Below are 14,217 nucleotides of genomic sequence, written 5' to 3'. Positions count from 1 at the left end.
CAGCAACCTATGAGACATAGGCAAACACGGTGTGGTTAGGTAGGGTGTTCCAGCATTTTGAATCCAGTTATAACAAAGGAACAGTGATATAAAAATTATATATTTTTAAGTTAGGATGGCGTTCAATATGATGGGAAACATGAAGATGTTGCAATGTTAACACAGGATGTTGGTCCTTGCTGTAGCAGATTCAGAAGGACCTGTTGAGGAGACACTGGAACCTAATTTCAGATGATGCTTGCAACCAAGTTAACGGAAAAAAGGACTTTCATGTATATTGCACCTTTCACAACCTCTGGAATTAACAAATCCTTTTAAGTCAATGCAGTTCCTATTGAAATATTAGCAATACGGTTTACTAGAGTCACACAAACAGTAATGTGTTAAGAACCAGATATTTCTTGTGGTACTGGCTGAGAGATAAAAAATATTTATGAAGACACCAACGATAGTTCTTCCACTGTTCTTCAGAATAATGTCATGGGAGCTTTTACCTTCACCCAGCAAGTGGACTTTATTGATTCAGTTCAGGAAGCATATCAGACCTCAGCTTTCAAAGCATGAAAGGAGAACGAGTACCAAGGTATGATTTTCCAAAAAGGGTTCAATGAGACCACGAGAGCACCTGAAACTATGAAAACTGAAAATAAATGCACCACAGAGTTTGATGAGTTAGCATTCTGTTGGGGAAACTAGTGAGGGTTGTCACTGAGAAATTATCATTGAAAGTCCTTATTTGTGCCTCATTACTTCAGTAGGAATTGAATGAGGAGGGACAGGAGTAAGCAATACTCTAAATATTGGTGAGCACACTCAAAACAATATATAGGAGGCTGGAATGCTCCTGAAGATCAAAATGCACATCAGTTCTTGTCTCAACCAACACCCAAGGAAGTCAACAACAATGGTAGGAGGTTGCAAATGAAAATTTAAAAACTGATTTTAGTTTTGCCAATGCTGATCTTTAAAGAGTTTCAGCTCAATCACAATTTCTATTGAATAGGTAATGAACATAGAAAGACTTGCAAGAAAGCATGCTCACTCTATTTATTGATGCATAGCTTTACAATGTAGATCAATAAATACACAACATACACGAGACCATAAAATGTAGGAGCAGAAGTTGGCCGTTGGACCATTCAATGAGATCACGGTGAATCTGATATTTTCAGTTTTCCTTTCCTGCCTTTTCCCCAGAGACACAGATTCCCTTACTGATCAAAAATCTATCCATCTCAGTCTTGAATATTCTTAATGACCCCTCCTGTCTTGAGAGCAGGTGGCTGAAACTTCTTTTTCTCAAATGAGAAGCTTACTCCTGTCATCGTTCCAACTCGTGTGGCCATGAACAGTGAGCTTGGGAAGAATACATTTCCCCCAGATGTTGTACAATTCTGGAGGGGGAAGTTGAAAAATTCTGTGAATTTAATTCCACAGTTTTATGAAATAATAAATGAATGGTAGTTCTTAATTACGTGTAAAGTTAAACTATCCCTGTATTAACTATTATTCTGCACTTTCAATTACAGATGTTTCCTTTCGCCAACTGAGTTGAGTTAATTTGAGCTGCAGCAAGGGTAACTTGGCTCATGGTTGGCAGGAAGGGAGAAAAGTGACTAGTGTAGAATTCTTGTTTAAATTATTATATTTAACAACTTGATTGGACTATGTTTCCTTTTTCTAAAATTACCTGGATTACTCATTCAGTTGTGAAATGTTTGCACAAGGCTTTTGAGCTACCTGTTTTTTATTTTATTGGTATGGTGTCTATGAATGTGATGACTCCCTATTTTATGAAAGAAAATGGAATTTTGTATAAATCCAACTCGACTGTGGAGTGGAATTTGCATGCCAATAAAATGGAAACTTATGCTGAGACTTAACAGACAAATGCCTTGTATAGGAAGTTAGTGTGTGTAATTGTGCATAGGAACACAGGAACTGGAGTCAGCACTTACTCGAGCCTGCTCTGTCATGGCTGTGTCCCCATCTACCTGATGGAGCCGTATCCGTTATTATTGTAGTTGAGCGAATATCAGTCTCAGTTTTAAAGTGTTCCATTGGCTTCTAGTTTTAACTCTTCCTTCTAGGGGGAAGAGAAGTTCCAGATTTCCACTACCTTCCCTTTGAAGAAATCTCCAGACAGCCTACTTTCAGTTTTAAGATTATGGCCAATTGTTCTGCTCTCCTTCAGTAGAAGAAAAATCATTTCTCTTCGTCAATACAATTGAAACCCTAAAATCATTGAAAAAAAAACACATTTGGTTCACCTCTAATTTTCAAAATTCACGATAATACAAGCAGGCATGGTAGCTCAGTGGTTAGCACTGCTTTCTCAATTCCAGGAACCTGGGTTCGATTCCAGCCTTGAGCAACTTTCTCCCAGTGTCTACGTGGGTTTCCTCCCACAATCCAAAAATGTGCAGGTTAGGCAAATTAGCCATGCTAAATTGCCCATATTAGTCAGGGGTAAACATAGGACAGGGGAATGGGCCTGGGTGGATTATTCTTCAAAGGGTCAGTGTGGAATTGTTGGGCCGAAGGGACTGTTTCCACACTAAAGGGATTCTAATTCTCAAGCCAACTTTATCAAACCCATCTTTACAGCGTAATCCTTTTATGCCCAATATCATTATGATGAATCTGTGCTGCAGCCCCTAGATGTCCAATATATCTTTCCTAAGGCCAGTATTCAATTCATGCATAAACGAAACGCAAGTTTGACTTGTATTTAAGAGTACACTTTGACTCAGAATTTCCCTAAGTGCCTTGTGACTGGTTTAGTAACTTTTGGGAGTATAGTCACTGTTGCACTGGGGGAAACAGGATGGTCAACTAGCACACAAAGGTCCTAGAAACAGTAATCATAAAATCCCTATAATGCAGAAGCAGGCCGGTTGGCCCATTGAGTCTGCACCTAAAAAGCATCCCACCTGGACCCACTCCCCTAACCCCGCACATCTCTGTACTGTGGGAGGAAACCGGAGCACCCGGAAGAAACCCACACAAACACAGGGAGAATGTGCAAACTCCACACAGACAGTCGTCCGAGGTTGGAATTGAACCTGGGTCCCTGGCATTGAGAACTCAACTCTTAAAGAAAGAGACACTATTCCACACAGCATGAGAAGTGGATGCCAGCTGACTTTGCCCCTTCTGGCACAGATGATGTCGCAAGAGCCATCCATCCCAACTCTATTAGCAGACTCTGGTGAGGCCATTGCTGCTGAGCTGCAGCAGAGTCTGTTTTCATGAACCACCCCTCTCAGAAAAGGTGTGATGCACGTTCCCTTGCACACACAGGATCCTAATCATCCACTTGCATAGCTTTGGGCAGATGCAAATACATCGCACTGCAAACATGACTAATGATCCCAAATTAGCATAAGCAACTTAATGTGAATGGAATCCAGATTCATAAATTATACAATCTAAAATCGTTGTTGTGCTGTTTGAGTACTCATTCTCAACAGTGCAACAACATTTGGAAGTTCTGGTAATCTGCATGAGAAACAAAATTGCTTTCTGACTGACGTTTTCAAAGTATTGAAACTGATGTTAACTCTGCTGCTTTGTCTGCAGCTGGAACCAGACCAGCACTTGCTCTTTGCATTTCACAGTTTCTACACTCTCCTTACAATCTTTCCAATTGTTGTATACCCTGTAAGAAGGAAAGCAAGTTCCCTATAATTAAATAGCATGGTTTCAACCTACCCTTAAAAGTGCACTGGAGTGAGTGCGGTGCATGGAGGTAGATTTCTGAACTATAGTGGGTGGTGGCATAACAGCTCATAACATCCCAAAAATAACTTCTCTTATGATGAATTGTCAATGTAATGGGACAGGCTATGGTACTTATTGTAAGGCAAACAAAAATAGTCCAAATGGCAATTTGCTAGTTGTCTAAATTCACTTACTTTAAAATTCCAAAATACTGCATAACTAGACATGCAAAGAAAACCCCAACTTTTACAAATAAATATTAGCATATCAAAAAGACTACTGATCTACACTAGGGAATTAGCAGCACTGTGATAGCTGTAGAAGAGCCTGCAGTGCTTTTGATGCTAATGCTGTTACCGATCAAGAAAATGTAAAAGTAATTACTTTTCTTGTACAGTCGAAGGGTAGTTGGACAATAAAATGCTAGCATCAGGATTCCTACAACTGGGGCCAAGGCAACAATTTAGGGAAGTTCTTGAACTTTATCTTCACAACTACCAGATTCTTGTGAAGATCCACCAAAAGATTTAATGGTTGTGGCACCTTTCACTGGCTGATGTGGGAGATTATTCGTCAGAACATCATTAAACAGGGAACCCAGCAGTACATTAATGGAAACACCAATAGATTTGGTGAAGAAGGTTGGAACATAGCTTATGGAAAGGTTATTAATACTGGATTGTACTATTTCCAACAAAAAAAAAAGGAATCGTAACAGGAGAAACTGGGCACTAAGAATTAAGAGCAAAAATAGACAACCGTACATCATAATGTAGGAGGGAGATGAGTAGAAGTTTAAATAAAACATCCATGTATTTTAGGGTTCTTGTGCTGCAGTAGTAGTGTCCTTATCCCCAGGCCAGGAGACCCAAGTTCAAGAGTTACATAGTAACATCATTGAACAGGTCGATACAGGAAAATATCTAAATAAAAAGCAGAAAAATAAAAGTTGAGACAGAATGGATAGATGAACTGTGATGTCCCACTGGCAATGCTGTGATCTTGAAAACTGGCAATCAGAAGTCAGTGAGAAACAATTGGAAATCAAGCAGTGAGCAGTCAAGAGGTCACTCATAAGAGGTGGCACCTGGCACTGGAGTATAGACAAGAGGAGGAATAGTGTACTGAACAACATTCCCATTGACAAAGCAGTTAAATACATTTCAAATGGGACATCTGTTTTAGGGTTATGTTCAAATTAGGACCTCAACCGAGAGCAAATAACAACAGTCAATCTGTAAATCTTGCAACAACACACCATCCTATGGCAATTCAATTTCACCAAAGATAATTAGCAACCAGTCATTATGCAAGTGGTTAGACATTTAAAACAAGCCATCTGTAGCAGAAATACAGCATAGGGCAAACTATATTTAGTCCATTAAGCACCAGGAGACAGATAATTGGCAACCACTTCATGCTCAGATCAAGGAACTCTTCTCATGAGCATATTATAGTTTGGAATAATTACACATCAGTCTTGAACTGAATTTCCTAGTCAGCATGACAGTGGCATGTAGGGCAATGGGCCAGGTACATGTCTTTGTGTGGAAGCGAAAAATGTCAGGATTTAAAACACATTGACAGACCATAGGAATCTGGTAGAGAATCTCAAGATCTCAAAGATGCAACAGATGAAAAGGCAAAAAATATATGAGAGCTAGCTGCAGCAATACCCTAACCCAAACATCAGGAGTTTGCCATGAATCGCTTGTCAAATAAATAGTCCTCAAAAAGTGTACCAGCTCTCAATGAATCCAGCAAACTGAGAAGCCTTTGAATAGATCAACTGACAGTGCTTTGGCAATCAAAGCTGGGAATGTGCAAAACAAAACCTCTGAAACACTGTCATATTAAGTAGGTAGTGCCTTTAATCATACTAAAATTTTTCACGTAGACATGCAATGTATAAGTTCTGAAAATATCAGATTTTATACTTGAAATACTGTACACTTAAATCTTTCAACCGCCTTCCAATTCTATGAAAAATCAGTAAACATAATATCCCTCAGAGACAGCTAGGTTGCATGAGAATGTATAAGACAATAATGCACTGAATGGTTTGTTTCTCGTCTGTAAATTCTGTGCCTAACACGCACACATTAAGATGCTTCATTATTAATTACTAGAAAAGAAGCAGTTCCTTCACTCATTATATTCACTGCTTATGGGTCTCCAGGCAAACAAAGTTCCTTGAAGAGGTATCATGGAACCCACTCCCAAATGAACACTCCGGCTAAAACTTGGGGCTGAAATCCGAAGCCGGCTGGAATCTTGCCAGACCCAAGCTGCGTTGAGAAAGTTGGGAAAATCAGGTGAGATGTCCACCAAAGAGCTTCTCAGCAAAATGTTCCACTCTCCAAGCAAGTGTTGAGCAGTGAGACTTGGGCAATTCTTGCTGAGCAGCCAAACTGCTTTTTGCATTATTAACATCTCATTATTAATCACATCTCATCAAATATGCAGATTCCCATTCTCCCACCCGCTAGATGGAAGTTAGATTCTGAACATTCCCGAAATGGACGTCAGCGTGGTTACCTGATGACCCCAGGTCACTACTTACTCCTCCAGACCTCCATCTTGGACCCTGGTTACCAACATCTTTGATGGAAATGTGTTGCTGGAGAAGCGCAGCAGGTCAGGCAGCATCTAGGGAACAGGAGAATCGACGTTTCGGGCATTAGCCCTTCTTCAGGAATGAAGAACCTCCTCCCTATCTTTTATCTTAGCCTGCTGGACAAACTTTCCTGAACTCGGATTTCACCAGTTTCCTCATTTCCCCTCCCCCCAGCCTGTCTCAGTCAAATCCATCAAATTCAGCACCGCCTTCCTAACCTGCAATCTTCTTCCCGACCTCTCCGCCCCCCCCCCAGTCTGACCTATCACCCTCACCTTGTCCTCTTTCCACCTATCACATTTCCGGCGCCCCTCCCCCAAGTCCCTCCTCCCTATCTTTTATCTTAGCCTGCTGGACCAACTTTCCTCATTCCTGAAGAAGGGCTAATGCCCGAAACGTCGATTCTTCTGTTCCCTAGATGCTGCCTGACCTGCTGCGCTTCTCCAGCAACACATTTCCATCTCTGATCTCCAGCATCTGCAGACCTCATTTTCTCTACCAACATCTTTGAGCACGCTTCACGGGCAGCAGACTATAACCAGAGTCATTAGCATCCAACACACATCAGCTTCATTGCATCAATGTGGTTGGGCACTTTAAAGCTGTCCTTTGAGAGTGACAGACATCATGGACAGCATCTCAGGGTTGGTCCCTCACTTTCTCAGTGCTCGCTCACTTTGCGTCTTCTTTGATGATCACACCCTCCTTGCCTTGCAACACGTTGCCCTCTCAACTACACCTCAAACATTCACAGGATCACTGTTTGGTTGTGCTGCTCAACACAGGCAGGTAGCTCGCCATGGCTGTCATCAGTCCTCAGTCAAGGGGGATGGACGTGTTACTGCACAGCACTTTTCAATTGTAATCACACACCTTCAGCATGTGCAAGCAGCCAATGCAACAAACTCACTGTATGTGCTTCAATCAAATAGCCTTGCCTCAAAGTCAAAGGGAAATAATTCAGTCACAGGATCTGGAAACTATACAATGAGACAGGATTAATCCATAACTTCAGGAACCTCTAGTGTTAAGAGCTTGCATGGTGAGGAATTTGTTAAATGTGTTCAAGAAAGTTTTCTTTATAAATATGTACATGCACCCACTTTCTAATGGAAAGTAAGGCAGAGGAAGTGACTGAAGTGCTGGTGGGGGAGCACTTTGGGGCCAGTGATTATAATTCTGGTAGCTTTAAAATAGTTATGGAAAAGGATAGGCTTTTAGTATAAAAGTTAAATTTCTTAATTAGAATAAGACAACTTTTGACACCATGAGACAGGAACTTTCAAACGTTGATTAGACTTTGCAGGTAAAGAGACAATTGACAAGTATGAGGCTTTCAATAATGAATTCAGAACATTATATTCCTGCTAGAAGAAGGGTAAGGGTAAGAACAGAGAACGATGGATGATGGATGATTAAAGATATGGAGGTCAAGAATAAGAAGCAGCATATTTAGGTACAGGCAACTGGGATCAAGTGAATCACTTGAAGAGCATAAAGGGTGTAAAAGCATTCCCAAGAAGGAAAGCACGAGGTCAAAAGAAAGGATGTGGCATTAGCGTTGGCAGTTGAAGTTAAGGATGATCCAAAGAGATTCTATAATTACATTATCAGAAACTGGAGAGACAATAGAGCCCCTTAAAGATCAACAAGGTTGTCTATGTGTGGAGCCACAGGAGGTGGGAGATACTAAGTGAATATTTCATGTCAGTTTTTACTGTGGAGCAAGATATGGATGCTTGGGAACTTGGGCAAATAAATATCGATGCTTTGAAAAACAATCCAGATTACAGAAGAGGTGGTGTTGGAGGTCTTAAAAGACAAAGGTGGATAAATCTCCAGGACTTGATCAAGTGTATCCCAGGATATTGTGGGAAGTTAGGGGAGGAATTATAGGGCCTCTAGTAGAGATATTTGTATCATCCATACCCATGGGTGAAGTACCAAAGTCCTGGAGAGTGGCTAAGGTTATGCTTTTATTTAAGACAGGGAGAAGCTTTGGAACTATAGATTGCTACGTCTGTCATCAATGGTGACTAAGTTATTGGAGGGGATTCTGAGGAGTTTTGGCTCAGAGTTTATGAATCAAAACAGAGTAGCAGGTATTGTGACATTTCAGGGAAGGGAAATTTACTTGGATGCTTTGCACCAAGAGGTAAGACATGGTCCTCAGGATAAGGTCTTTGGATGTGGTCAGGAGCAGGAGGATGTGACTGCAAGTGAGACAGGTAAGGGCACCCACGGGCAGTAGCTTCAGCCTTTGACAAACAGGTTTGGGGTTTTCTCAGCTTGCATGGATAAGAGTGGATGGTCCATCTGATTACACAGTATCTGCAGAGTGCAGTTGGGGACAGTTTCAGGAGTGGTTTTGACACCATACTGTGCAGCAAGGAATGGAGTTCAGAAGGCTGTGTTGTCTGCTCAGTGTCAGGGTTTAGAATATCTGTTCAATGTTGGAGAGGAACGTACAGTGGGAAGTGGAGAATTCAGTTTTTGAAGTCCATGTAGATACTAAGGAAAGGGTCAAGCAAAGAGGAACTGCATATTATGAGAGAATCTAGAACCAGGTGTCACTGTTTAAAAATAAAGAGTGGGGCATTTAAGACTGAGATAAGGAGAACTTATTTTTCTGAGAGTTATGAGTAGTTAGCACTCTCTTCTGCAAAGGGCAGTGGAAGCAGAGTCTTTCAATATTTTTAAAGATAGATTATTGTTAAGCAAGGGTTGCGAGGTTTATCAGGAGTAGGTTGGGATGTGGAATTGAAGTTACAACCAGACCAGTACTGACCTTATTAATTTGTGGCACAGGCCTACGCTGCTCTTTGCTCATATGTGATAATGGCCAGGTAATCCATTTTCGTAGGCTCACTGAGTGACAAGTAACAATCAGAGAACGAGGGATACCTCTGCTGCTTTTCACTGAAATACTGCCTGAGGGGGCAGATGACATCTCAATTTTCTGTTGCATCCAAAAATCACTGTCACTCGTGAACACCAACTGTTTCAGTTACTCCTGTTGCAAAATCTGAATCATTATAAACATGGACACATGAATAATGGTGACACTACATGACAAGGGAAAATATTACCAGTGCAATAAATTAGGTATTATATATTAACAGGCAGCACATGCATAATATGCATTTTATAAAAGTCATACAGTTGAATATATTTCAAAGTTCTATATATCCTGCTATGACAGGATAAACCTTCCTGTTTAATTTAAACCAGCAACACAGAAAAGATTTATCCTGTGCAGTAATTTATGAAAGTTCAAAAGGCCAAGAACTTCTTAAAATTAACAACTTTATTTCTTAAAGTATAACAGAATAATTAACTAACAAGCATTTACAACTCCTTCCTCTAACCTATCTTTTATCTTCCCCTTCTACAATACTCATCCGATAAAAGCCCCTGATTAAGATTTACCAAAAATTAAAGTTTTTAAAATCAGCCAGCTGTCAACTCTTCTGTTTGGATCTTGCTGTCTTCTTTTCTTCTTAGGGATTATGCTTCACAGGTCACTGATCGATAAAGGTACCTTTAAGAGAGCTTTTTTTTTTAAGGCAGTCTTTACATGCTGGTGGCTTCACAGTTCATCTCCTAACTGTTCAATTGTCCTGGGTCTTATACCCCCAAAGTATCAGATTGTGTCATTGGCTTTTAAGACTGTCAATATATTCAATTCAAACTTGATTGGAGTTTGGAATAATTTAAACTGATTGGCCTAATTCGAATTGGTTTTATCATTTTCAGGCAACCCAACTAATCTAGCTTTTGATCAAGTGTTATGTTGTTACCTTATTGAGAACACTTGGTGCTGTCAGGTAGTTCTGCTAGCTTCTAATTCTCTTAAAGGTACAGCACGCCCACATCTTCATAATAATCCACATTTATAATTAATTGCTTATGCAAGCATGTCAGCCTGTGATTACACTCTCCTAACAGATGCAATGTTTGGTAAAAACAAGGGTAATATTCTGTGGTGAGTAACTCACCTCTTGACCCCTCAAGACCTAGACATCAGACAGGAGTGTAGTGGGATACTCCCCACTTGCCTGGATGGGTACGGCTCCATCAACACTCAAAGCGTGACAGTATCCAGGACAAAAACAGCTTACTTGACTGGCATTACATCCTCTACCCTTGCTTTACCTAAAGCTTACACATAGCTTTCACTCCCCATTAGCGATAAGTAAAAGACTTAATAACACTTTATAGATACACACACACATGCACGCACGTGGATGCAAAGACTCATAATTTTAAAACAATGTGTTTTCGATTTACTGTTGCCCTCTGGTATTGAATTCAGGACAGTGGGAAAATAATGGACCACATTAGTATAGAATTCAATGACAGTTTTCTTGTTGAAAGCTGCCAAGCAAAATTAATACTGAAGAGTATGATTACCGTAGAAGCAGTACAAAATAATTAGCATCATCATACACATTCACCTATGCCCAGATTTCACAGTACAATGAAGGCACTGTTCCTTTGAATGTTTGGTGCAATATTATAGTGCCATTGTTTTTAAGTATTCTTTTATGGATAGTATTTATGGAAATAGGTTAGCATGTCTACAGCCATCAGTCGCCAAACCTGTTTTGCAAGGATGCAGCCTACATTACACTTATACATTATGAAAGCTAATATATAGGTTGACTTAAATAATGAAAAATACCAATGACAAAGAAAATATGATACCCCACATTAATACAGAATTACCACATTGGGAATGTTCACAAGCTCTTCAGCATTCTTTTCTCTTTGAAGAGAAAGCACACACCCATAAACCAGCACGTCACATTACTGAATGTAACCCTTGCAAACTTGCTCACATGCAATAAGCTATTTCAAAGACCAGCCATTTACTATACATGATCCCACAGTCAGCCATGACAGGAATTAAGGGGAGATGGTGGAAATATCATTGGACTGTTAAGCTAGCAACTCTGGGCATAACGCTCTGAGGATACGATGGAATTTAGATTCAGTTGCTAAATCTTCAACTAAAAGCTCGTCTTAATAATTGTGACCATGGCAACTATCTATGAATATTGTAAAAAAAAACCTGTTGCTCACTAGTGATCTTTAGGAAAATAAATCTGCCAATCTTATCCAATGTGACTTGTAGGCAGCAATATGGTGGCTCTGAACTGCTCTTTGAATAGTTCAGCAAGGCACTCAGTTCAAGGGCAAGTGGGGATGGTGAAAATATCAGTGACACCGTCACCCAATCAAATAGAAAAACAAACAAAAATAAACTCAGGGTATGAAGAAAGAGCAGGAGATAATCTAAACATATAAAGCTTAAAGAAATTAATCCTCAGAAACTTCACTGGTATCTGGGATGAAGTGATTGTCTTAGGAGGCATTGGAGTGCAGAAGAAAGAAGGGGTCTCATTGAAACATGTAAGATCTTTAGGGGACTAGACAGGGTGGGTGCTGACGGCATGTTTCCCGACGTGGGAAAGACTAGACCCAAGGGAATCAGTTTAAAATGAAACTTCTCTTATTTTGGATGAAGATCAGGAAAAATGTTTTACTCTCAGAGAACCCTGAGAACTTGAGAACTCTCTTAAGCAGACAGTGGTGGAATCTTGGTTACTGTGTATTTGTAAGGCAGAGTTAGATAGATTCTTAACTAATGAGTCATAAGAGGTAGGTGGAAATGTGGAGTTGTGGTCATAATCAGATCAGTCACAATCAAGGAGGCTCGAGGGACTGTTGGGCTATTCATAGGCTCCAACATTGTCTGTTCTGTTTGTGTTTAGGATGAATGATCGATCTTCCATTCCATCAAAAGGATTGAGACTCCTGCAGTTACATTATTTGGGAATGGGAGCATGCCTTTTAACCCCTCAAGCATATTCCAGCAATTACTTAAATCATAGTGATCTCCACCTCAACTCCATCCGTGAGACTTTGGGTCCATGTCCATTAATGCCCCTCTTAACATCAATCTAGCAAGCTCAGTTTTGAACATCAATCGCCATTGGTCCCAATTTTCACTCCCGGCTTGGGAGCTCAAAGACAGGAAATGCTCATGGACTATAAATCTAACGTGGGAACGAGTGCCCCATGTCTTGGGAGGCAAGACAGGCACACACAAAGCAAGAGGAGAGGTTATTGGCTGACTATGCAGGCTATGCATGAGAATTACTCATGAGAAGTACTGGACTGTGCTTTAATTTTTGAAAAAGAAACCAAAAACACCGTCCTAGTTCTCAAACCCCGGATACCACACACTTCCCATTCTTCAGTCATGCCAACCCTATGCCACCGGCGAGAGGATGGATTAAGCAAAAAAAAAAGGAGGTGGAGAAGGAGAACAGGGAGAAGTAGGGAGAGGAGGCGGCAGGTGGATGTGGAATGTGGAAGGAAGAAGATTGAATGTCCTTATTCTGTATTCTACATTTTGATGGTCACATTAAAAGTTAATCTCTTCTAGCACCACTCCTCCAGGAAGGAATATTGGCCAAGATAGGAGAGATCTCTGTGTCCACTCTGTGTGAATAACGTCATGGAAGCTTGATTATCTGAATAGAGGCAAATGGGTCTTCTTTTTGGTATGGGTACATCCTAGATAAAACAAACAGTCTCAGCACATTATATGGATTATGGAATGGACATTAAATTCACAGATTTTTGACTTAGGAAGTGAATATGAGCTAGTTTGGCTACATATACAGTCATTCATGATTTAAATAAACTGTCAGATAATGGAAAGCTATTGAATAGATATTAAAACTAGGTTTTAAGAAGTTAAAATTAATTAAAATTCCCAATGCATTTAAATGAATATTTATAGCACGCTGCAGCATTTTGTGCGCTGCCTGTTGTGTGTAACAAAGAGACCATTTGGTCCAGAGAAATAATGTTTCTCAGCTGCCAGTCTCTCCTACCTTATCCTGCCTTAAAGACTCTCAGATCTTTACAGCACAGGAGGCACCCATTTGGCCCATTCTGTCGGTGCTGGTAACAAAGATCTGACAACATTAATCCCATTTTCCAGTTTTTGCCCCATAGTCCTCGAGGTTAAGGCAGTGCAAGTGAATATCAAAACACTGCTTAAATGCTATGAGAGTTTAGGTTCTTTCTGGCAGACCCCCAGGCATCGCAGCATGAAAATAAAATTCACCCCACCTCTCCTCTTAGTCTCTACATCTTTTCTTAAATGTATAGCCCTGGTTATTGACCACTCTATTAATGAAAAGGTGCCTTTCTATCCATCCTACCTAGGCCCCTCTATCTTATTCATACCTTCACCATATCCCTCTTGACCCTTGTTATTCCAAGATAAACAATCCTAGCCTCTCTAATATTTCCTGTTGCTCAAACACTCCATCCCAGGCAGTATCCTGGTAAATCTCCTCTGCTTCCTCTTTGGTCCAGTAATGTCCTCCTCATAATGTGGAGACCATGCAGTACTTTAGTTAGACCTAACCAGCATTTTATATGGTTCCAAGTTAAAAATCTCACAAGACCAGTGTTATGCAACTGAAATGATATAGTGAACAAACCTGGATTGTTGTTAAGTCTTATATCTTTTAGAATGCTTCAGTTCATTACTATGTAAATCCCAGCACTTCTTTTAAGTCACCTTCTCAAGATAGCTTCAGGTTTTCTAACAAAAGGTGATATCTTAGATCAGACAATGCATTAAAGGTATGAGTTTAGAGTCTGTCTGTATCCCAATCTTGAATCAGAATGGTTCTATTTCCAAAGTGGAATTTGCAAAATATTAGATGTATTGACTACCTGCAGATTGTATATTTTTTGAGCAAAATAGTACGTATTGACAAATTCACCGCATAGACTTAGAGGTGTATGCACGTGATAGAGATAGATAGAGAGAGAGAGATAGATAGAGA

The 14,217-nt window shown here is 40.2% G+C and overlaps 1 protein-coding gene across 4 annotated transcripts in view; it reads right to left on the bottom strand.

Annotated features, from left to right (window-relative positions):
* mgat4a (alpha-1,3-mannosyl-glycoprotein 4-beta-N-acetylglucosaminyltransferase A) overlaps positions 1 to 14,217 on the bottom strand; it is a 274,570-nt gene that overhangs the window by 160,932 nt on the left and 99,421 nt on the right. Inside the window, exon 1 of one of the 4 annotated variants that reach the window (XM_043692235.1) lies at positions 9,129 to 9,270. The exons of the other annotated variants lie outside the window; for them this stretch is intronic. The gene's annotated coding sequence lies outside the window, so the exon portion shown is untranslated. Of the gene's footprint in view, positions 1 to 9,128; positions 9,271 to 14,217 lie in introns of those variants that run through there. 4 annotated transcript variants of the gene reach the window in all.

This window comes from Chiloscyllium plagiosum, chromosome 6, assembly GCF_004010195.1.
Source record: "Chiloscyllium plagiosum isolate BGI_BamShark_2017 chromosome 6, ASM401019v2, whole genome shotgun sequence".
NCBI lineage: Eukaryota > Metazoa > Chordata > Chondrichthyes > Orectolobiformes > Hemiscylliidae > Chiloscyllium > Chiloscyllium plagiosum.
Note: the sequence above shows the minus strand (reverse complement) of the source record. Positions and strands in the feature narration are given on the sequence as shown.